The sequence below is a fragment of the Ornithorhynchus anatinus genome, chromosome 7, assembly GCF_004115215.2.
Source record: "Ornithorhynchus anatinus isolate Pmale09 chromosome 7, mOrnAna1.pri.v4, whole genome shotgun sequence".
In the NCBI taxonomy this organism is placed as follows: domain Eukaryota; kingdom Metazoa; phylum Chordata; class Mammalia; order Monotremata; family Ornithorhynchidae; genus Ornithorhynchus; species Ornithorhynchus anatinus.
In genome coordinates this window covers 58,580,927-58,604,655 of record NC_041734.1, presented here as the reverse complement: position 1 = coordinate 58,604,655, position 23,729 = coordinate 58,580,927, and the positions used below count along the sequence as shown (strand labels likewise).

At 48.5% G+C, this 23,729-nt stretch overlaps 1 protein-coding gene across 1 annotated transcript in view; it reads left to right on the top strand.

The window, feature by feature from the left end:
• SYT2 (synaptotagmin 2) overlaps positions 1-23,729 on the top strand; it is a 150,294-nt gene that overhangs the window by 50,578 nt on the left and 75,987 nt on the right. Inside the window, exon 2 of the mRNA XM_029069238.1 lies at positions 14,171-14,201. The gene's annotated coding sequence lies outside the window, so the exon portion shown is untranslated. The remainder of the gene's footprint in view (positions 1-14,170; positions 14,202-23,729) is intronic.

Below are 23,729 nucleotides of genomic sequence, written 5' to 3'. Positions count from 1 at the left end.
CAATCTAGCATTGTACATAAAACTTCCACATGTCTAATCTCCATCCCTCTTACTACAGTTTCAGCCCACTTTTTTTTGTTGTTGTTGTTCGCCCTTTGTGGAGATAGAAGCGACTGGCCGCCCGGCTGTCCGCGTACCAGCTCCAGCCTCTGATTCCTTTTGGTTTATAATTCTGATCTGCGATTGATGATGATGGAATTTAAGTGCCTCTTATGTGTCAAAAGCATTGCACTAAGCACTGGGGCAGACAGAAGATCATCAGATCAGCACAGACCCTGTCCTTCATGAGACCCATGGTCTAAGTTGGAAGGAGATCAGGTATTTTATCCCCATTCTACAGATGAGGAAACTGATGCCAGAGAGAGGTTAGGAGATTTGTCCTAGGCTATACAGTAGATTAGTGGTGGCTCTAAGACTAGAACCCAGGTCTCCTGCCTCCCAGTCCCGTGTTCTTTCCACTCCGGCCCACCATGTCCATGGTTGAGATTGAACTGGACCGATGAAAGGAGCTGGAATTGTAGCCATTGCTCTAGAGTAGAGTTCTGGGCCTTAGTGCATCCCACACACCCAGTATTTGGACTTGAGAGTGAGGGGGCAGGGAGGGGTGAAATCCAGGCAGGGCTGGGAGCATCCACCAACTCTATGGTATCATACTTTCCAAAGTACTTACTACAGTGCTCTGCACACAGTAAGTGCTCAATAAACGTGATTGATTGAGCACGTCGGCTTGGGGACTCACCGTAGTCCAGCTTCCAAACTCTACAGCTCTGCGCCCAGAATTCAGGGATCAGGACTTTGCCTGGATCTAGGGAATAGGTGGAAACCCACGAGCTCAGGGCAGACTTTCATTCATTCATTCAGTCAGTCAGTCATATTTATTGAGCGCTTACTGTATGCAGAGCACTGTACTAAGCACTTGGAAAGTACAATACAGCAATAAAGAGAGCCAATCCTTGCCAATTGCATGTTGGCTATATATTCTACCTCTGGCTTTCACTCTAACCCACCCTGCCGGTCAGATTGTGAGCTTCTTGAGAGTTGGGGACAGCTGTCTTCTTACAATCCTCAGTTGTTGCCATTGGTTAATGGTCAGTGGTCATGGCTAGTGGTCAGAGGTTGCCATTGATTGATTGGTGGCCCCTGCGGGCCTTTTTCTCCGTCAGGAAGAGCAGTGAGTTCCTTTGGCACGCAAGGAGCCGATCTCAGGTCTCTAGGTGCCCGTCTCCTCCCGCAATTCCAACCAACCAGAACTGGAGGCCTCTGGGATCGGGAAAGCCAGTAACCAGCCCTGAGGGCCGCAGACTCCCTTGACCTCCCAGAATCAAGCATCCTACTCCCCAGCCTCTCTATTTCCCTGTTGGTGACTGTCTCCCGCCCGCCCACCTGCCCAGCAGATGGGCTTTCCCAGCCCTCAGCCCGTCACTGCGCTGGTGGTTGGGCGAGGTAGAGCCATCTGCCGTGTCAGCGAGGTGCCTGGCGGTGGAGCAGAGCAGTGGGCAGGTGGGATGGTGCTGTTTCCGTTCTGTTCTGAGGAGCAGGAAGCCTGCGGTGCTTGGGCATTCCCAGGGCCCGGTGGCCAGGCTGGGGAGGACAGAAACAGAACTGGCTTCAGGAAATGATGAGCAAATTGTTTACCCAAATGGGAAAAAAGAAGAGGGAGAAGAGGCTCTCTGAACCTTGGTCTTCCCATCTCTGAAATGGGGAAATGATCTCTGCCCCTCCATGACCTGAGGGGAAGGGGGAATGGGGTCAAACAAGCCCATCTACACTAAAGCACCCTACAAGTCCAACCTGCTGGCACAGTGGATATTGGCTCCACTCCATTTTCCTTGGCTCACCGTCTCCTTCCTCTTTCTTCCCCCTTCTTCTCTCATCCTCCTCCTCTCCACACCCACCTCCGGTTTCCCTTCTACCTAGCTAGGAAGTAGCAGCATGTGGGTGGGTTATGGCGTTAAGCATTCTCTCTCTCTCTTTTTATCTCTCTCTCTCACTCACACACACACACAGGCACACACACCTCATCTCTGAGGGTTTTAGGGCAAGTGAGGAACTGAAGGCAGAGGGATGGGACAAGAACTTCCTATCCCTGAGATTCCGGCTACTGCAGGTCTCTTGATTAGTGCAGGAGGCCGAGAGCTCGTGGAGGGCATTCGAATCTTCCTTCTGTCATACTCTCTGGGGGTACTTAGCACAGCAATTCCACTCAGTAGGAGCTTAGTCAACACTGTTGATTGATTGACAGGGGAGAAAAGAAGGGCTATGGTAGAAATAAAGCTCCAGGACTTGGCCATTTGAGAGAGAGAGAACAAAGCCTAATATGATGATGATGATGATGACGATGATAATGTGATGATGATCATGTGATAATGATGACAGTGATGTGATGGAGTAGCCGGTCATAAACCTCTGACCGATCCCCAAGGTTCGAGGACCTCGGCAAAGGAATTGATTCTAGCGTGAGCGGTTTTGTGCTGTGCCATTTGTACCCGATCATGCCCACCCATCCTGTTCCCACCGGGGCAGTGGGTGCACTGTGTGGGCAGGGGTGCAGCACACCCGCTTGCAGGCAAAGTGACCACAGGCTAGCATGGTGGCAAAGACTGCAGGGGCTACTGAGGCGGCTACCTTGGGAACCGCCTGTTGGCCTAACTGCATCCCGAGGGTGCAGACCCAAGGACAGATTAATGGAGGGGAGTGTTTGCAGAGCCGTGCAAGTGAGTCTTCAGATGAGAGCAACTATGGAGGCTTGGGGGATGCATGGGGGAGGTAATACCCTCCACGCAGACAAAGTGCTGGTGGCAGGACAAGAAGCAGAAACTCCAGGATTCTGTGTAGGCTAAAACCTGCAACTCTTTGGGAGACCCTGCTGAGCGCACCCTGGTGTCGTCAGCTCTGAGGGAACAGACCCTGCGGGCAGAGCTCCCAACCCGACTCGACTGCATCGTTGACTGTGACAGTGTCTCGGGATGCGAAACGGCCTCACATCTGCTTCACATGTGATGTGAAATCACAAGGTCATGGGGTCTAATCCCAACTCCGCCACTTGTCTGCTGTGTGACCTTGGGCAAGTCACTTAACTTCTTTGGGCCTCAGTTACCTCATCTGTAAATTGGAGATTAAGACTGTGAGCCCCATGTGGGACAGGGACTGTGGCCACCCTGATTACCTTGTATCTTCCTCAGCATTTAGAACAGTGCTTGACACATAGTAAGCGCTTAACAAATACCACCATCATCATCCTCATCAGCCGCCTTGCAGACCTCCCTGCCTCCAGTCTCTCCCAGTCAATTAATCCACCAATGGTATTTATTGAGCATTTACCATGTGCAGAGCCCTGGACTAGTCTTTGGCAGAGTGCCATGCCACAGAGTTGGCAGACAGTTCTGAGGGAACGGACCCTGTGGGTACAGCCCCAACTCCGGGGCCGTAGGCAGGGTCAAGATCAGCCGGGGATGGCTCTCAGCATTTCATCAGACTTCAGATGGACACGGCAGACGCACAGCATTCCATCTGATGTCATTACCTCATGCTGCAGTGAAACATAATGATGTCAGAGAAAACCCATTTTCACCCGTGAACCTAGAACATTTATCCAAGGAAGTCTCCCTCCCCCTTGCTCCATCTCCCCATCCAAGTCCCTTTAAGTGCTGGCACAGCTTTGGATGGGCGGGAGCATTCCAATTTTTAACCACTGCAGCCCCAGACGTCTCCCCTTCCCCTCTACTGCCCTGCTGGTGTGCTCTGAGGCCATCGCCTCACTTGCTTACCACCTGGGACAGTTAATCAATCAGTCCATCAATCAATGGTATTTACTGGACACTTAGAAGAAGTTCACAGCTAAGCTCATATACATTCCAGTACTCCCAAAGCACAAGTGCCTGAGGTGTAAGACGATGCTCGAGCCCCCAACCCGTAGCATCGACTCCATTATACAGGGATGCACTGCCTGCGGTGTGATTGAAATGGGTTACTGGAATGATCACAGTTCCTGGAGAGAAGGCGCTGGATAGGCCTCCTTCGGGGTGATTTGAAGGGGGCATGGTCAGAGTGGGAGTAGGAGGTGATTGGCAAGTGATTTGGGAAGGAGAAAGAGGCTTTCCAGGAGAGGGGAATGGCATGGAAGTGGGTGAGTTGTGTGTGTGAGGTTGCTTGGCTGTAGCAGGCTGAGTTTTCAGAAGGGGCCCCTGAAAGTTGGGGAATAGAGCCGTGCAAGGGAAAGGCTCCTCTGACCCAGGGCTTTGAGGTGCTACCCCGTGGGCCACACCGAGCACCTGGCCCAGAAATGGGGAGCACAGATGGACGGGTTGCTCAGATCTGAGATCAGCCGCTTCTCTTTGACTTTTCACCAACTTCCTCCCTGAACTGAGTCTTGGGGGCCACCTTTAGGAAACTTGGCCGGGGAGAGGGAGACCCCTCAGTGTAAACACCCTGGCACCAAAGGGATCGGCAAGGCCATCAGTCCCTTTAGAAAGGGTTCTAGCTGCAACTTTCCCAGAAATAAAGGAGTTTTTTAAAAAAATAGGACCACTGCATTGCAGTGTCTGAGGTTGGTGCAGGCTGGGCTGCCGTTTTCAAATGCACAGATTATACACTCGCATTCACATGCATACGCAAACATGAACACCTTTGTACATGCATACATACACTCAGTCACATACATACATGACCACGCACACATGTACATCCATGCACACATGGGCACATATATTTACATACATAAACTCCATGCAGAATATCCATATCCGTACCCAAGTATGTACAGGGAATTACATATTCAAATGCGCATTCCTAGAACATACAAATCTCTAAAGAGAGACCCCCGTATGCAGATAAATATAAGTCCAAACTCAAATTGTACGTGCCCAAACGCTCACATTCACAGCAGGTATATATGTTACCCTGCTCCTTCTAACCTTTCTGCAGCTGCTTCCAGTAACCTCCAGGGTCAGAGCAATGAGGACAGGAGGTTACACTGTTGGATAGCAGTAGCATCTAGGTTCAGGGGTCCGGTGGGTGTCCTGGGAGATGGATGGATGAGAGAAAAGGGAGATTGGGGGGAGGTTGCGGGTCTTTGGAAGGGACTTGGGTGTGAAGACTGAGCTGGGATCTAGGCCTCCTGGGTTTTGACTCACCTTTTCCCCAACTTGGGCCCCTAGACTATGTTTCTATAGGGACTTGATGCATGAGAATTTCAGGGCCACTGTGCTGTCTCAGCCCTCGATTCTGGGGAAATACCCTCCTCTGGATAATTGGGGAATTGGTACCTACCGGGGGGCTATGAGGACAAGTCAGATTTTCAAGAGTGGACCCTCAAATGAGAGGCCTAGAACAAATCTGCATGGAGCAGTCTATTTTTGAGGAGTTTTGGCTGGACATATCTGTTTCTGACCCAGTTCTGCCTGGTGCTTTTCCAAGCCCCAGCCCCAAATTCACATTTGCAGGGAGAGCTCAGGGCAGCCCTTTGGTAGAGTATTTGGAAGTCCATCCCACTATCCCTGGCCCAAATCTGTCCAGGTACCCATGGTGTCAATTCCTCCACCTGTTGGCACACAGTATATCCAGCCCTATCAGCCCCTTTCTCCATCCCTGCTTCTTGCTGCCTTCCTAGGCAGTCCCATGGCAGTCTTCAATGACCAGGCATACCAACTTCAGGGTTGGAGCGAGGAGGGGTTGGCATGTGCCCCAACACACGGGGCAACGGCTGTCAATCAAGCCTCCTCATTGGCCAATCAGAAGGCCCTGAATCCTGCCTCCATCATCTCGAGCAATCCGGCTTCCTGTTGACACTGAAATGACAGCAAAGAGAACCTGCTGCCAATCCTGCTTTGGCTGAATTAAATACAAAGCTGCTTCTGTTTGCACCACTCAGAAGTATGTGAATTCAGGCTTTTTTATTCCAAGGACTAAGGAGGGTTGGTTTTGCCTCAGCAAGCTTGGCCAATAAGTGAAGCAAAGCCAGAGGGAGCAGATAGAGAATATGCCAGGGCCAAAGCCTTGGGGAATTCCTTAGGGACCAGAGAAGCAGGACAAAGGACACAGGGGTTTGGTGCTTCCCCTCCTCAGGAGAGCCGCTCCTCATTCCCTCCCTCTTTGCCCCTCCCAAAATGCATCTCCAGCAGCTGGTATCATGCCAAGCCCCCAGAGCTGCTCAAGGACGATTCAAAGTAGCAGCATGGCCTCATTTGCATACACAATGATGCAAACGGGTCCCACAATGATACTACATCAAGCTTGCTGGTGATAGGAGTTCCAGCGCAGAGCTGAGGGCTGGGCTGGGCTGATGGGCCACCAAATCCTGTTGGTTCTTTCTTCACAATATCTCCAGAATCCACCCTCTCTTTCCCATCCACACTGTCAGGACCAGCTGGTCCAAACACTTGTCAGCTCCCAACTCGACTCATCAGCCTTCTTGTTGACTTCTCTGCCTCCAGTTTCTCCCATTCAATCAGTCCATCAGTGGTATTTATTGAACATTTACCACGTGCAGAGTTCTAGACTATGTCTTTGGGAGAGTACAATGCCCCACAGTTGGTAGACACGTTCCCTGCCCACAAAGAGTTTTACAGCCTTCCCTCTCTGGTCCGTACGTCACACTCCTTCCCAAACATTTTTCTACAGCATCATTTTGCACACTTCTCCCCACTTTTCAAAAACTTCCAATAGTGGCCCATCCCTATCTACAGCAAGCAGAAACTGCTGGTCATGAGCTTTCAGACAATCAGCTATTTCCCCATTCCTATCCTCACTCCTCTCCCATAGAACTCAGCTCTCATGCTTCTCTCTTCTAATGCTAACCTACTTACGGTGCCTCATTCTCATCTCTCACTGTGAGAGATGCTTATGCTTATGCCTTCCTTCCTACTTGGAACTCCCTCCCCTTTCAAACCTGGCCCATGATAGCTCTCCCTATCTTCAGAGCCCTGCTGAAATCACAGCTTCTTCAGGAGGACTTCCCTGATTGCCCTCTCATTTCCTTATTTCCCTATCTACTGTCCCCTCAACACTGTTCAATCAGTGGTATTTGCTGAATGCTTACTGTGTGAAGAGAACCGTACTAAGGCTTTGGGAAAGAGCATTAGAGTCATAAGATATGATTCCTGCCCTCGAGGAGCTTACAAGCCCCAGGCTAAGCTGAAGCTGTTCTCTTCTCCTTCACTCCCTTTCTCCCTTTTGCTGTTTATCACATTCATTCTCCTTTTATCTTTCTCCTTCTTATTCTGGTTTTCTCCTTTCTCTCTCCCTCTTTATTTTGCTCTCTTTTTTAATCAATCAATCAATGGTATTTACTGAGCACTTACTAGCAGCAGATCACTGCTCTAAGCACTTGGGAGAATACAACAGAATTACCAGGCATGTTCCCTGCCCATAATGAGTTTACAGTCTCTTTCTATTTTTCTCTCTTCTCCCCCTCTTCTTACTTCTTTTCTCCACACCATCTTCTGTTTAAATAATGTGATCTGCTGTTTGCACACCAACTGCTCAAAGCTTTCATTTTATTTGATTCATCTGTTCGAAAAGGTTTCAGCCTTCTGCCTGCTTTATTCTTTTCCCTGAAGACTTAAGGACTGTCTCACCCAAGCAGTTGCATACTCACCCCTACCTCCTCCCCATATGCACTTCAATCAGTCAATCATATTCATTGAGCACTTGCTGTGTGCAAAGCACCGTATTAAGCACTTGGGAGAGTACAGTACAACAGAGTTGATAGAGATATGTTCCCTGCTCACATATGTTTAAACTCTGTTGGTTCCCCCTCCCTCTAATTAATTTTAGTGTCTGTCTCCCCTGCTAGACTGTAAGCTCCTTGATTATAGGGATTGTATTCATTAACTCTACTGTACACTCCCAAGAGTTTAGGAGAGTGCTTTGCACAGGGTAAGCACTCAATAAATACTCCTGATTGATGGATTTATGGGCACGAGTTTCCTCCAGACCTTGAAAGGGTGTCTGGGAAGCAGATACAAGGGTAGTGGGTAATTCATCCATAACATAGAAGGGTAGGGGGTAATTCATCCTTAACCCAGATTTGCAAGTACACTTCAACGTTTACAAGCCCATGGGCATTTTACCGTGCATTGGGCCCCAGACTCTGTGGCCCCAGACTCTGTCAGCAGGCCCAGCTGGAGAAGAGTCCTCCTGATTTATAAGTAGGAAATCATTGGGGGCCCACAGGAGAACTGTAAGACAAACCACCTAGGCAACTTAATCATAACAGAGCATTTGTTAATCGCTTATGATGTGCCAAGCACTGGGGTAGACATGAGATAATCAGGTCAGACACAGGAGGTTCAAGCTAGTGAGGTGAAATCACCCTCATCAAATGGCTGTAGCAGTGGAGCTTTTTCTAGATAAGTACAGAAAAGAAACATTTTGTTTGGGCTGAACTGAAAGCAGTTGGGGCCGATTGAATTGACTTTCAGAGGACCCTGTCAGGCCAGGTTGCCTAAAGGTCTATATTGAAGTGAAGATCAGCTCTGCGGTGGAACATGTTGAAGGAGTGAAACAGGGAGCCCAGGACTCGGGAAGATAGTGTTCTAATGCGACTGAGGGAGGAACACTGGCAGAGCTGGGCCCTGCAGGGTAAGGGCACTGGCGGGCAGAAGGATGGACGCTAGCCACTTTCAGGAGCCTTATGGCCCAGAATGATGCCAGGTCACCAGCTAATGATGCACGCATGGCCTGTTCCTGCTGCCAAGATGCCCGTTTGGCCTCCTCTATGCTGAACTCCCTTTCCAACTCCCTCCCTGAGATGTTCTCCAGATCCCTTGCCTTTATCTCAGTCACCCACCCTCAGCTATTTGTATCTGTCTAGAGTGGCCATCTGGCTCGGGGTCCCTGGCCTTCTGATTTTATCTTAGGCTTTGAGGACTACCATGCCAGTTATCCAGCAGGCCAGTGACAATCAATCCATCAATCGTATGTAATGAGTGCTTACTGTGTGCAGAGACTTCTAGACCGTGAGTTCCTTGTGGGTGGGGATTGTCTCTGTGTTGCTGAATTGTACTTTCCAAGCTCTTAGTACAGTGCTCTGCATATAGTAAGTGCTCAATAAATAGGATTAAATGAATGAATGCAGAGCACTATATTAAGAATTTAGGAGAGTACGATAGAACAGAATTGGTAGACGTGTTCCCTGCCCATAAAGGTTTAGTGCAGTGTTTTGCACTCAGTAAGTACTCAGTAGTTATCACTGATCATTAGATTGCAGGGTGAGGGAAAATGACCATGATTTCTTGAGGTAATTAAACCCAGTCCCACTCCCCCAGTAAACTCAGATTCACCAACCCCACCCCTTGCCCTGCCCTTCCCAGATAACACCCTGAAGGCTTCCTGTTCCTGTTTTGCACCCTGAACTCCCTTCCCTACCATCTCTCTAGCCCACCCCAGCTCATCCCCTCCCCACACGTTTTTAAAATTCTCTTAACTGTACTATGTTTTTAAACACTTGCTGCTACTGTTGCCAGCACCTCTGCTCCCGGCTCCTGTATGACTAGTGATTTGAATCAATCAATCAGTGGTATTTGAGTACTTACTGCGTGCAGAGAGCTACGCTAGGGAAAAGTACAAAGCATAGACTTGGTAGACATGATTCCTGCCCCCAGGAGCTTCTAGCCTACGTTCATTCATTTAATAGTATTTATTGAGTGCTTGCTAGATGCAGAGCACTGTACTAAGCGCTTGGAATGTACAATTCGACAACAGATAGAGGCGATCCCTGACCAGTAACGGGCTCACAGTTTAAACGGGGGAGACAGACAGCAAAGCAAAACAGAACAAAACAAAGCCAAACAACATCAAGATAAATAGAATCATAGAGATATACAAGTCATTAACAAAATAAATGGGATAATAAATAATATATACAAATATGCACAGTGCTGAGAGGGGGAAGGGGGAAGATCAGAGGGTGGGAGGGGGAATGGGGAGGGGAGGAGGAGCAGAGGGAAAGGGGAGGCTCAGTTTTGGAAGGCCTCCTGGAGGAGGTGAGCTCTCAGTAGAGCTTTGAAGAGGGGAAGAGAGTTCAGGTTCCGACCTTTTCGGGGCTGCAAAACCAGGGGGTGGAGGCTGGACCTGGGTGGGGCTTGGAAAGAAGAGGAGGTTTTGGGTGGGGTTGGGCGAGCTTCTGCCAACCTGCTCTTCTGGCCCGTGAGGCAGCTCGAATGATGGCATTAGTGGAAGAAGCTGCTGGGATAGCAGCTGCTAGTCGCTTCCAAATACAAGAATTAAAACATTGAACACATTATCTGACCTTGACTTCTCTGATGCTGTCCTCTCCTGGTTCTCCTGTCTCTGGCTGCTCCTTCTCAGTCCCTTCACATGTTCCTTCTCTGCCTCCTACCCCATAACTGAAGGGGTCCCTCAAGACTCAGTTCTGGTTTCCCTTTAATTCTCCATCTTCACCCACTCTCTCAGAAAACTCATTTGCTCCCACAGCTTCAACTGTGGATGATTCCTAAATCTACCTCTCTAGTTCTGACTTGTTTACTTCTCTATAGTTTCAAATTTCTTCCTGTCTTCAGGACATCTCTACTTGGATGCTTCTTTTAATGTTTGTCTCTCCCTGTAGACTATACGCTCCTTGTGGGCAGGAAACATGTCTAGGCAGGGATCACATCTACTAACTCTAATATATTGAGCTTTCCCAAGCTCTTAGTACACAGTAACTGCTCAAGAAATATTTTTGATTGATAGATTGATGGAATGTCTCACTGACACCTCAAATTTAATATGTCCAAAGCAGAACTCATCTTCCCACCCAAACAGTGTCCTTCCCGTGACTTTCCCTTCACTGAATAGACCACCAATCTCTCGGTCTCGCAAGCCCATGACCTTGGCCTTATCCTCTATTCATCTCTCTCATTCAACCGACACCTTCAATCTGTCACAAAATCCTGTAAAAAAAAAACCTCTCTCCTTCCCTCCCCATTATCTCCATTCAAATGGCTACTACAGTAGCTCAAGGTCTTGTCATATCCCACCTTGATTACTACATCAGCCTCCTCACTGACCTCCTTGTCTCCAGTCTTTCCCCACTCCAGTCTATATTTCACTCTGCTGCTCAGATCACTTTTCTAAACAAAGTTCTGCACATCTATCTTCCCACACTGCATAAACCTCCACTGGTCGCCCATCCACCTCTGAATCAACAAAAATTTCTTGCTTTCAACTTTAAGCTCTTCAATCATATCCCCCCTCCTACCTTACTTGCCTGATCTCCCACTACAACCCAGCCTGTACACTTCATTTCTCTAACACCAGCCTATTCACTGTACCCTGATCTCATTTTTCTTGTCACCTACCCCTTGCCCACATTCTCCCTCTGCCCTAGAACTCCCTCCCCTTCGAATTTGACAGACCACCACTGTCCCCATATCCAAAGCCCTATTAAAACCATATCTCCTTCAAGAGACTCTTCTCACTATCCCCTCGTTTCCCCATCCTTTTTGCCTTCTCCCCTGCATCACCTATGCACTTGGGTCTCTGACCCCTTAGCACTTTCAAACTTAACCCTCCCCCAGCAGTACAGTACTTATGTATATATTCTTATACTCTGCCTCTTACCCTCTCTGTAATTTATTTTCTGTTTGTCTGTCTCCCCCACTAGCTTCTAGGCTCCTTGAGGGTAAGGATCATGCCTATGAACTTTATTGTATAGAACTCTCCCAAGCACTTAGTACAGTTCTCTGACCACAGTAAGTTCTCAATAAGTGCCATTGATTGATTAAAATAATAGAAAAGCTGCAGAGAAGGGTGGAAGTATAAGGAGACAGGCAACACAGTATGGGGCGGGGAACAGGAAATGCACAGTCCAGAAACATAATAGTAATAATGGTATTTGTGAAGTGCTTACCTTGTGCCAGGCATTGTACCAAGCGCTGGGATGGATACCAGCTAATCGGGTTGGACACATCCCTGTCCCAAGCTCACAGTCTCAATTCCCATTTTACAGATGAGGTAACTGGGGCACAGAGAAGTGAAGTGACTAGCCCAAGGTCACACAGCAGACAAGTGGCAGACCTGGAATTAGAACCCATGACCTCCCAGGCTTGTGCTGTAACCACTGCACCATGCTGTTTCCTATAAAATTAGAAATGATGGGGACCAATCCTTAGGCCTCATACATGCAAATCAAGTGCTCTAGCTTCTTGAGGGCAGAGATCATGTCTACAAACTCTATTGTATGGTACTCCCCTAAGTGCTTAGTACAGTACTTGGCAAACAATAATCACTCAATAATTGATTGATTGAAAGGTTCTGAGGGGAGGAACATGGACAAGAAAGGTGTGGGGTTACTTTCCCAGTGAACTTGGTGGGACGGGAAGTGGAACCCCCTCCCGCCAGCTGCTAATTCACCAAGCCTCCATCCCGACAGCCCTCTCCCCATCCCTCCTGCCAGTGGAGTGGGAGAGAAGCCACGCTGGCTTAGGAGCCAGGAGAACAGCCTTCTGTTCCCCATTCTGTCCCTGAAATTCTGTGTAGCAAGAGGCAAGGCTAAGCCTCTCTTAGCCTCTCCCTCAGATGGTCTGGGGGAAAGCTTCAAGACCCTTTGTCTTTCAGGTGGCCTTGTGAGGATGAAGGAGAAAAGGATTTGTGAAGGGCTTTGAACTCTTCAGAGAGAGGGGGTGAGAGTAACTGTAACTATGATGGCAATCAACCAACTGCTGGGCCCTCTCCCTCCCTCCTCTTTCTCTTCCCTCAGCCTCTTTTCCCCTTCCCCATCCACGATTCTCCATCTAGTAGGAAGAGTGCAGGGCAGGGAATTGGAAGAGGTGGGTTCATTTCCTGATTTCACCAATGATGTCCAGTGTGACTTTGGGTAAGACACTTAGCATCTCTGGACCTTAGTTCCTCACTCTGTGACTAGCAAAATTATTCCCTACCCCTAGAGATTCTGGGATACTAATTTAGGTAATTAGTGGGAAGCACTCTGGAAAAAAACAACAATGCAGTAGAATCAGTTTTTCTGTTCCAGGGCTGCAAGAGGTTTATACAGCATCCTGCTCCTCCTCTCAGTGGATATAGGTCTTCCCCATGAGGGCCAGAAAACTTCTCATTCCTGGTTCCACAGGGCAGTGCTCCACACGACACTTTGCCCAGGGCTGGGTACACATTCTCTTAACACGGTGGCTGTGCTGTACCGCCATTCCATCCTCCCTTGCTTCAGGCCATGATCGGACTGGACGCGGATTCAGCTTCGGGCCCTGCTTTCTCAAGGGAGGAGCCCAGCCCTCCCGGGGATTGGCTGTCCCCTCTCTCTGGCCCTGCTCTGCTGGTTAATGGTCCTGTTCTGGATTTAGGCAAAGAAAATAGAAGGACAGGGTGAGAGGGGGGAAATAAAAGGCGCTGGGGCTACAGCAGGGTACCCAGGCCTTGGGAGCACCTGCTCTTCTCCCCCCAACCCTCATCAAGGAGAGCTAGCTCTCAGGCACCACTAGTCTAGCCCCTGGCAGGGACCTTGAGGACTCAGAAGAGCTTGGGCCACACCTGGAATCACCCTGAAGGCAGAACAGGGAAATCCAGTTGCCCAGATTTTGAACTCTCTCAATTCCTCTGCTTGCTCTGCTCCATCTTGGTAGGGGTCCTGTGTAGGAAAACGTCCTAGGGGCTGCCAGCCTCATCAACCCCGCATGCTCCTCCCATCCCTTTTCAATTATGTCTGATTTGTTAATCCCATCCTGCTTGGAGGCACAGGGACAGCTTGCTGGGAGAAAACCTGCTACTCCCCTTTCTGTGGTGATGGGGGGATAGAGAGGAGGTGCTGGAGCTTTAGGACTTCCCAGTTTCCCAACCCCTCCCACTTTCTCCCTCTTCTCCAGGTCTCCCACCCTACCCGCCTCCAGCCAGGATGTCGCTGTTTTCTGGGGCAGAGGAGGCTTGAATGTTCAGCCATAACTTGACTGTTGCAGTCAATCCTCTCAGCCAAAGGGTGGAATGCCTTTACTGACCTTGCTTTCCTGCAGTGTTGACTCAAAAGAACCCTTTTTTCCTGCTTCCCTCAACCAGATACACACACAAACATACACACACCCACCCGCACATGTGCATGCACACAGAAACATATTCTTCTTCTAATTTGGACATGCCAACCCTTCTAAATTATTTAGATTATTGGGCTACCAAAACATCCTCCCTTCCTTCTCCTCTGATCTCTCTTTTCTGATTTTTTCAGGAGAAGATTTGACCAGATACCACCAAACAAGGTGAGTGACCTTTGCTCTCTGCCCTTGTCTGGCCCCCAGTGATCATTTTCCATCTAACCTTCCTGTAGGAGAAAGGTTTCCCAGAACACAGCAAAGCTTGGTGCCTGTCAGGTAAACCAGACACACTCTCCAGAGGTCAATTTGTCCATCCCTCTGCCACCAGGCTTATCCCACCATTAGACCCCTCTCTGGACCCAGTAGTGTCTCAGATCACCCTCCACCCTTTTGCTGGGAAATAAGGGAGAAAGCTGAGGCCAGATTTCCACTGCTGTTATGGAGACCTGAGCCTTTGATTGTTTTCATTAGATGAAAGGGTGAAATGACAGAAAGAAGACCAAGAAGGAAGCAGCATGGCCTAGTAGATAAAGCACAGGCCTGGGAGCCAGAGAATCTGGGTTCTAATTCCAGCTCCACCACTTGCCTGCTGTATGACCTTGGGCAAGTCACTCTCAGTTTCCTCAACTTCAGAATGGAGATTCAATACCTGTTCTCCCTGCTCCTTAGATTGTGAGCTCTAGTGGGACAGGGAATGTGTCTGATCTGAGTAACTACTATCTACCCCAGTGCTTAGAAGTGTGCTTGACACATAGTAAGGGCTAAACAAATACAACTTTTTTTTTTAAAAAAAAAGGAGGCCTGCTAACTATCTTCAAGAAGTTTTGATGAGAAGGGGAAGATCAGCTTGGTCTCTACCTCCAAGGACAAGAAGTATGATTGATTGATTGACTGATTGACAATACCAGCAGGGAAGACTTACACTGCAGTAGGAGGGAATGCATCTCAAGGCAGATTTTCCCAACACGGAGGACTGGGGAGGACTGAGGTAAAATCCTCCATGGTGCCCCAAATCACTTTGCTCCTCTCCTCCATGCTCTGAGACCTCAGCTCCTCTATTAGTCAACTGCTGGAGGTCTGTCTGGCAGTCAGAATCTAAGAAAGCGAAGTAAAAGACAGGTAGGCAAGTCTGAGTTGAGACCCCAAGGGGCAGAGTCCTGTTCTAAGACACTTGCAGTTCTTTCTGAGAATGGACGTGACTCCTTTCTGGCTGCGCAGGGACATAGACAATGTGGAATGGACAGACAGCAAGGAAATGCTAGGTAAGCGTTTATCACTTTTCAATGCCTCCTTCCCCACTGCTTTCAAACCTGCTCATATATCCCCTATTCTTAAAAAAAACAAACTCCTTTGATCCAGGATTCCCTCCAGTATTGTCTCATTTCCCTTCTACCATTCTTTTCCAAACTCCTTGAGAGAGTTGTCTATACCTGCTGCTTCCACTTCCTCTCCTCTAATTCTCTCTTTGACTCCTTCCAGTCTGACTTTTGCTCCCTTCACTTCATGGAAACTGCCTTCTCTAGGTCACCAATGACCTCCTTTCCAAATCCACCCCCCTCTACTCCATCCTAACCCTCGATCTCTCAGCTTCTTTCAACACTATGGACCACCTATGTCTCCTTGAAACATTATCTCACTTTGGCTTCACTGACTCTGTCCTCTCTTGGATGTCGTCCGGTCTCTCTGGCCGCTTCTTCTCAGCCTCTTCCAAACGCTCCTCTTTTGCCTCCCATTCTCTAACTGCAAGAGACCCTCACGGCTCAATTTTGGGTCTCCTTCTATTCTCCATCTATACCCACTCCCTTAGAGAACTCATTTGCTCCTGTGGTTTCAACTACCATCTATGTGTGGATAATTCCCAAATCTAACCCTCTAGCCCTCATCTCTCTCCTCTGGTCTCTCATTTCCTCCAGTCTTCAGGACTTCTCTTCTTAGATGTCCTGTTGACACCTCAAACTTAATGTGACCAACACAGAACTCTTCATCTTCCCAGCCAAATACCACCCGCCCTTGTCCTTCCCAACATTGTAGACAACACCATTCTCCTCCCTGTCTCACAAGCTTGTTATCTTGTCATTATCCTCAACCCATATCCTCATTCAGCCCACATATTTAGTCTATCTCCAAATCCTGTCGCTCCTACCTTCACAGCATCACTAAAATCTACCCTTTCATCTTCACCCAAACTGCTATTTCGCTGATCCAAGCACTTATTATATTCTGCTTTGTTTACTGATTCAGCTTCCTCACTGACCTCCTTGCCTTCTACCTCACCCCACTCCAGTCTTTCCATCACTCTGCTGCCTGGATCCTATCTCTGAAAAAAGTTCAGTCCTTGTCTCCCCACTCCTCAAGGAACTTCAAGTGGTTGTCCTTCCAACTTCGCATTGAACAGAAACTCCTTAGCAACAGCTTTAAATCACTCAATCAGTTCACCCTCTCTTACCTTACCTTGCTGATCTCCTAATACAACCCAGTCCATACACTTTGCTCCCCTAATGCCAATGTTCTTCTATACCTTGAACTAGTCTATGTCACCACCAACCCTGTGCCCATGTCCTTCCTCTAGCCTGGAACTTTCCCTCCCCCTTCATACCTGACAGACCACCATTCTCCCCACTTTGAAAGCCTTATTAAAATCACACCTTCTCAAAGAGGCTTTCCTTGACTAAACTCTCATCTCCCCTATTCCCTCTCCATTCTGTATCACTTTTGCACTTAAGCACTTAATATTTGCCCCACCCTCAGTCCTATGATACTTATTTACATATCTATATTTACTTTAATGTCTGTCTCACCCTCTAGACTGTCAGCCCTTTATGGGCAGGGATGGTGTCTACCAACTCTATTGTATTGTACTCCCCCAAGCATTTAGTTCAGTGCTCTGCACACAGTAAGTGCTCTACAAATACCACTGATTAGAGAGCAGAATAGAAGAACATTAGACTCTGCGGAGGAATCAATTAATCAGTGGTATTGAGTCCTTACAATGGGAAATACAATACAATAGAGGTGATAGCTGCCAATCCTTCCCACGAAGAGCTTGCAGCACCCTATACTAAGTCAGCTGGGTGCTCCAGGACCTCTCAAACTAAGTGGAAGCACCCTAACCCTAATTCTCACTCAAACCCTGATCCTGGCTTCCATCCCTATCCTTTTCTTATCATATTCAGTCAATAATCAGTGGTATTTTTTAAGCATCCATTGTATGCAGGGTATGGGAGGGCCACCATCACCTTGCTCCTTCATTGTCATTGGTGCCATTATCCTAGACAGAATACCAGCTTGGATGGACCATTTATCTGACCCAGTATTGGAGTCAGGCAGGGTCTTATGTCCTTATAAAGGACAAAGCCTACAAACCCCTTCAGAGCAAGTGTCTCCTGCCCACCACCCAGGATCTGGATGAAGGGAGGAAATGAAAACTGGGAGGATGAGGAAACGGAGAGTCGGTGAGGAAGGGAGGAAAATCAACCGTGAGAATGGCAAGCAAGGATATTATGCATCTGGGTCATGTGACTGCAAAATATTAGTCCTTGAGAGCAATTAGTTAAATTAATTAGCTCATCCATTTAAGTAGCAGCTAAAGCAGTGAGGCCTGAAGTCTCTCTCGGGAAAGATGTTCAATTATTTGCACCAATGTCACCCTAATTTCCCCCCAATAACTCCAGAGTAACTCCAAAGGTGCAGAGGAGGCATGGGCTCTACTAGTTTTCCTGCTTGGTTGCTCAGGGCTGGGGGACGATGGGGTCCAAGCAGATCTGAGGGGCCCTATCCTGCCCTCGGGGTCCATTTCCAGGATAAATACAGAAGCTGGGTTGGTGGGACTGTAGGGGCAGCCACTGGGCTTGGTGGGGGAGGGGACCTAGCTGGGAATGTCCTCTTAAATCTCCCTCTTCCTTTCTTTCTGTGCTCTGGGAAAGTCCCCACACAATATCCTTTCCAGAAGTAAGGTGGTAGAGATTGTTCAGCTACAGAGCTGTGGAGTTGAGTGGATTGCCCCAAGACATAGGGTGTGGTCAATCAATCATTCAGTGACATTTATTGATAACTTACTGTGTGCAAATCACAGTCCTAAGGACTAGGGAGAGTACAATACAACAGAACTGTTAGACATATTCCCTGCCCACAGTGAGTTTACAGGCTAGAAAGTCAATGGTAGAGGGAGGCCTGTTTGGATCATAGGAACTTCCTCTGCCAGAACTCCAACCCCAGGCTGCTCTGTCTTCCAATCTAGAAAATGCGAGGAGAAGTCAGGGCTTTTGAAGTGTGCTCAGTGGTCTTACATAGCAACTTGTGATGTTCTGGCATGTGTGTGTGTGTTTTGCCCCCACAGGTCCCCAGGCGTGCCCCTGCAGAAAAGGGGGTGGATGTGCTATCCTATTCTACCTTATATCACTCCAGGGGTGGATGGACTCTCCTGGTTGAGTGATTCAAAGTTGATGCTTCTGTTGGTTTTGTGGGTGGTGGAAAGCGGTTGGGCTAATAAAGACTACCTTTACCTTTTAGGAAGATGAGCTTCTCCTGCCCCTTATGCCCAGGCCCTCAAGATCGAGAAAGATGGATTGATGGAGTGAAAAATAACAGAATGTGAGGCAGGTTTCTTGTGTCTTCCCTCTGAGGGGACAGAAAATGCAGCAGCCCACTGAGCCTTCCCCCAGATGCAGTTATCTGCCACAGGATCCTGAGATTGGTGGTGCTCCTGGGCCCAATTCTCCCTCATCCAGGCTGAGTGCCAGCATGCATGCTGGCAGAAGGGGGTTGGCATAATCTAGTCACTGGGGGAGGGGACCAGCACCGGCATATCCAAAAGTCTCGTATCATACCGGACCGTCTGGTTTCCGGCTGGACTGTCCCTTGCCCAGGTTGGGTAGAGTTACTGGACTGTTTTAAGTCTGTTTTTAAATCTTAGGCACAGAGCCTCTCTCCCCCTCTGTTCTGATGGCTGAAGTTCACAGCTCTGGACTTCTTATGGATCCGGGAAGGGAATGGGAAGACTTTGAAGCAATCAGAAAGATCAGGGCACCCCAGAGAAGCACTCTGCATTCAGGGCAATATGATCTGAATTGATCAGACTTCTGTAAAATGGCGGCCGTGTGGCATCATCTCATCACCTGTGGCTGATGTGGCCTGGGTGATGTCATTTGGGTCTTGGGGGTCTGGAGCTTTGGAGTCCCATTGCTGGCTGTCCTAATTGGCACTCCTGTGAAAAATGGGAGAGAGGGCTTATAAAGAGGCAGAGTTCCAGGCCCTGATGCGCTGAACTCTCTCCCCAACTGCCATTTTGGTTTCATCCAATTGCCATTATGACTTTATCCAGCTGCTATTTTGGTTTTCAGTCCCAGAGAGGGTAAGGAAGGGGACAAGGGAGGAAAGGAAATGCCAAAAGGCACACAAGCTCCACTTTTCTGCCGGACGTTTCCCAGCTCTGTACACTTTCCCTGAGGATGGAGGGGTGAGGTGGGTAAGGCATCAAAGGTATAGAGATTGGACTCTCTTTTGCTGATTCATGGAGTACGGGATGGGGTGGAGGGAGGAACCTAAGTAAGCCTCTCCTGAATGCAAGGGAAAAATCTAATCTCTCCAAAGTCACCAGTCTCATCCCTTAGAACAGTTTTTTATAAAGACGTATAGTTTTCTAGTGTCTCCATCCTTCCTGAGAAGTAGCGTGGCATAGTGGCTAGAGCACAGACCTGGGAGTCAGAAGGTCATGGGTTCTAATCGCGGCTCCACCTCTTACCTGTTATGTGACCTTGGGCTAGTCATTTCACTTCACAGTGACTCATCTGTAAAATGGGGATTGAGAGTGTGAGCCTCAAATGGGATCGGGACTGTGTCCAACCTGACCTGTTTGTATCCACCCCAGCACTTAGTACAGTGTGTGGCACATAGTTAAACACTTAACAAATACCATTATTACTATTATTATTATTATTATTAACTCCTACCAGCCAGGAGCAAAAGGAGAAGATCAATTAGATCCACCATCTCTCCCATTTGACCAGTGTAAGTTGAGGCTATTTTCCGGGATCTCTTTTTCCAGGATCTCCATCCATCTCTCCTACCCACAGCTCTCTCAGAACCTTTCCTTTTCCGGCTCCTGGAACCGGCTGTGGGATCAATCAATCACTCGTATTTATTGAGTGCTTATTGAGTGCAGAGCACTGTACTAAGTACCTGGAAAAGCACAATAGAGAGAGGTGGTAGACAAGTTCTCTGCCCAAAACAAGCTAACAGTCTACAGGGAAAATGTCAAATGTCACCTCTCCTTGGGAGAGAGGCCTTATCGGTTAGCCTCCACCACCAAATTATTGTGTGAAATTTTTTTTTTCCCTACTCATCACCTCTTTCTGGACTCCCACATCTCACTTGTTAAATGGGTAGCTGCCTTCCAGGAGCAGAGAGAGGTGATGAGAAAAAGCTGTTTTCTTCTCCTCAGAACAAAGGTAATGTGGTCAATAAATCCATTACTAATAATTAATGACTAAATAGAGCTGTTCTTTGGGTTCAAAGACGACATAACTGATGAGAGAATTTTATCCGGGGGTTTGAGCGTCGTCAAAAAGACTGGTGCGTGACTGACGATGTTTGCGTGCATTTAAAGACCACCCCTCGGTTGTGGCTTTACATTTGCTGTCTTCTGCATCTGGACTCATTTTTCATCCTGCCTCTTGATTGTTTCCATCTTCTCCAAGTCACCCCGTTTCTAATTGCAGCTAGCCAAACTGTCTAGCCTCCTGCTGCCACCTCTCAGTTATCCTCAGCTACGCCACGTTGTTTGAAATTCTGCTTCGCTATATCTTCAAAACATTTGTTCGGTCCTCCTTGTTTATGGTCCTCAACTTTGGCACACCATCTAGTAGTTGATTGAATATTCTGCTGCCATCCATTCTCCTCATATGTTGTGCCCAGAGAAGGGGTGAGACAGCGAGTGTTGTTTGATGCTGGCTCCATTCCAAGACCTCATTGCTTGTAATCCCATCTTGCCGTTTGTTCAGGGTAGAGCAGAGGTGATACTGACAGAGCTGCTATAAAATCAAATATGGCCCCTCCTGGGATAGATCCAGGTCCCGAAGCAGAGCTGGAAATAAAGCAGAACCAGCCTGAACTTGGCCCCAGTAAGTAAAAGTCCCAGAACAGCCATTCTGGTTATGAAAATATTTCTATGGCAGCGGCCTTTTTGGCTGGTGGGCTAGCACCCTTGGGCCTGGGAGGGCCTCATCCCAAACCCCTGCTGCTTCTGGTCTCCAGTAGGGGGCCAGGAAACGGGCTCTGGGAGGGGCTGGGCACAATGGGGGGCTGGCAAGGGGCTGGGCGCAGAAAGACCACATCCTTAAGAGACCCACATAGGAGTGAACAGGGTTTGAAGAGGTGTCTCAGGCAAACACTGCTAGGGGTGCCAGGGGTGCCACTACGTGGCACCTCCCCAGCTCCACCCAGTCCAACCAAACCTGCCCAGTCCAGCCAGCCTGCCCAGTCCAGCCAGCACCACCCAGTCCAGTTGTCCCGGCCCAGACCAGCAAGCCCTACCCAGTGAATTCAGCATTGCCCAGTCCAGTTGGTCCCACCCAGACCAGGCAGCCGTCTTTGCCCAGTTCTTCCAACCAGCTTCTTATCCTGCCACCTCCCCAATCCTCCCAATACCTACTGCCTGCTCCCCACCCCAGCCCCGAGTCTGGTTTCCCAGGGGCAAAAACAGACATAGACTCCCATTCACTTGCTCCCCTCCCTTTCCTTTCTATAATAATGATACTTGTTAATCACTTACTATGTGCCAAGCACCCTTCCAAGTGCTGAGGTAGATTCGTGTTAATAAGGTAGGACACAGTCCCTGCCCCACTTGGGATTCACACTCTTAATACCCATTTTACAGATGAAGTAGCTGAGGCCCAGAGAAGTTAAGCAACTTGCCCAAAGTCGCACAGCAGACATGTGGGAGAGCCTGGATTAGAACGCAGGTCCTTCTGACTCCCAGGCTCGTGCTCTATCCACTAAGCCACCCTGCTCCTTACTCCCTCCAGCTGCTGCCTCTATCACCGGGGGCCTGGGTGGGACCTCAGGTGTGAGTGGAAGGGACTGGCTCAGCTCTGTAAGCCTTGTGGGACCCAAACTGCAGACCAGCACTCCCACTGAGCTGTGGGGACTGTCACCCCAAGGGCTGGAGCAATGGGAAAATGGCCCCTCACTGGACTTTCTGTTCCCTGCTGCCCCCTGCAAGAAAGGCTGGGGAGAGTTTACTATCTACCTGGAAAGGCAAATTCAGAAAAAGCTACTTTAAAACATGATGATCCTTGAAGATGATCCTTACTCTAGGCAAAGCACTGTGCTAAAGCACTGGGAAAAATACAGGATAAACAATTAATGCATAGGCCCACCCCACAAGTGGGAAGAAACAGATACCTAGAACAAGAACCTACTAATACTACTATTATTATATTAGTAGTATAAAATAATATTCTTTATATTCTAATTAATACTATTACTATTATAGTACTATTAGTAAGTAACTGATACTAACTAATACTAATGATGGCATTTGTTAAGTGCTTACTTTATGCCAGGCACTGTACAAGTGCTGGAGACTGTGAGCTTGTTGTGGGCAGCGGAATTTGTTCTGTTGGTACTCTCCCAAGCATTTAGGCCACAGCGGTTCGCACCCAGCAAGCGCTCATTAAATACGAATGAATCAGTGAGAATAAGTTACTAACAACCATAACTTACAAACAATAAGACCAATTAAAAAGTAAATAGTCCGCCGTGGAACAGCGTTAAAAATCAAATAACTACAAACTCACAGTAGTGCTTGGACGGGGCAACCCTCATCCACTTCCCGTCCTGTTGTAGATATTGTTCCCTTGTCTCGTATCTGTATTTTTGTGTTTCAATTATTTTATCCTTCTCTTTGTCTGTCACCCATAGCCTCTCCCCTCCCTTTTTCTTTGAATGGAGCCCCTTGAGGTCCAGGGACCTGGTCTATTTTCACCTGTGTATAGTTATCCAATGGCTAAGAGCAGTGCTCTGCGCAAAGTAAGTACTTTGTAAATGCCAGTCCTCCAAGTCACTACTCCCAACGCTCCAGGCAAAACAGCCCTAGTTTCTGAAGTGCTACGAGCTTCCCGGCATTCTGAAGAATGGCTTGGCTCTCACAGCACTGGGAGATGGCAAGGGCAGCAGCCCCAGCCAGTGGTGGATCAAAAACAAATCCTTTTCCCTCCCTTTCTCCAAGCCCGATCCAAGAACAACAAAGTCCCCTCGATGCCAAATAACTACAGAGGCCTCAGGAGCGCCACCAATGGTGGTCTGTCTGGGAGGAGACCGAGGCCCTGAGTCTCTGACCAACCCCATTGATAGAGGGTCCCAGCCTCTCCTTGCTTTTGCCCACTGCCCCCTCCGGGGAAGGGGCAGGCTTGTGTAAACCCTCCTGGGGGTAACTGACTCGAGAATTTGAACTGTTTCTCTCCCCCTTCTGGGTTAGAAGCGTGGCTAACTGGCAGAGGTCGAACAAGGTTGAACCTAGTTCACAGCCCCGCTGCGCTCCGTCGGGATGGGCAGAGGGTGAGATCGAACGTCTTTGATTCTGAAACTCTTGGCCAGAGCATCAGAGAGCAATTTTAGGATCCAGATAAACTTACCAGGGCTGGAAAATCTGTTTTGCTGCAGTTGCTAGAACCCAGGCCACGAGGTTTTTGTCAG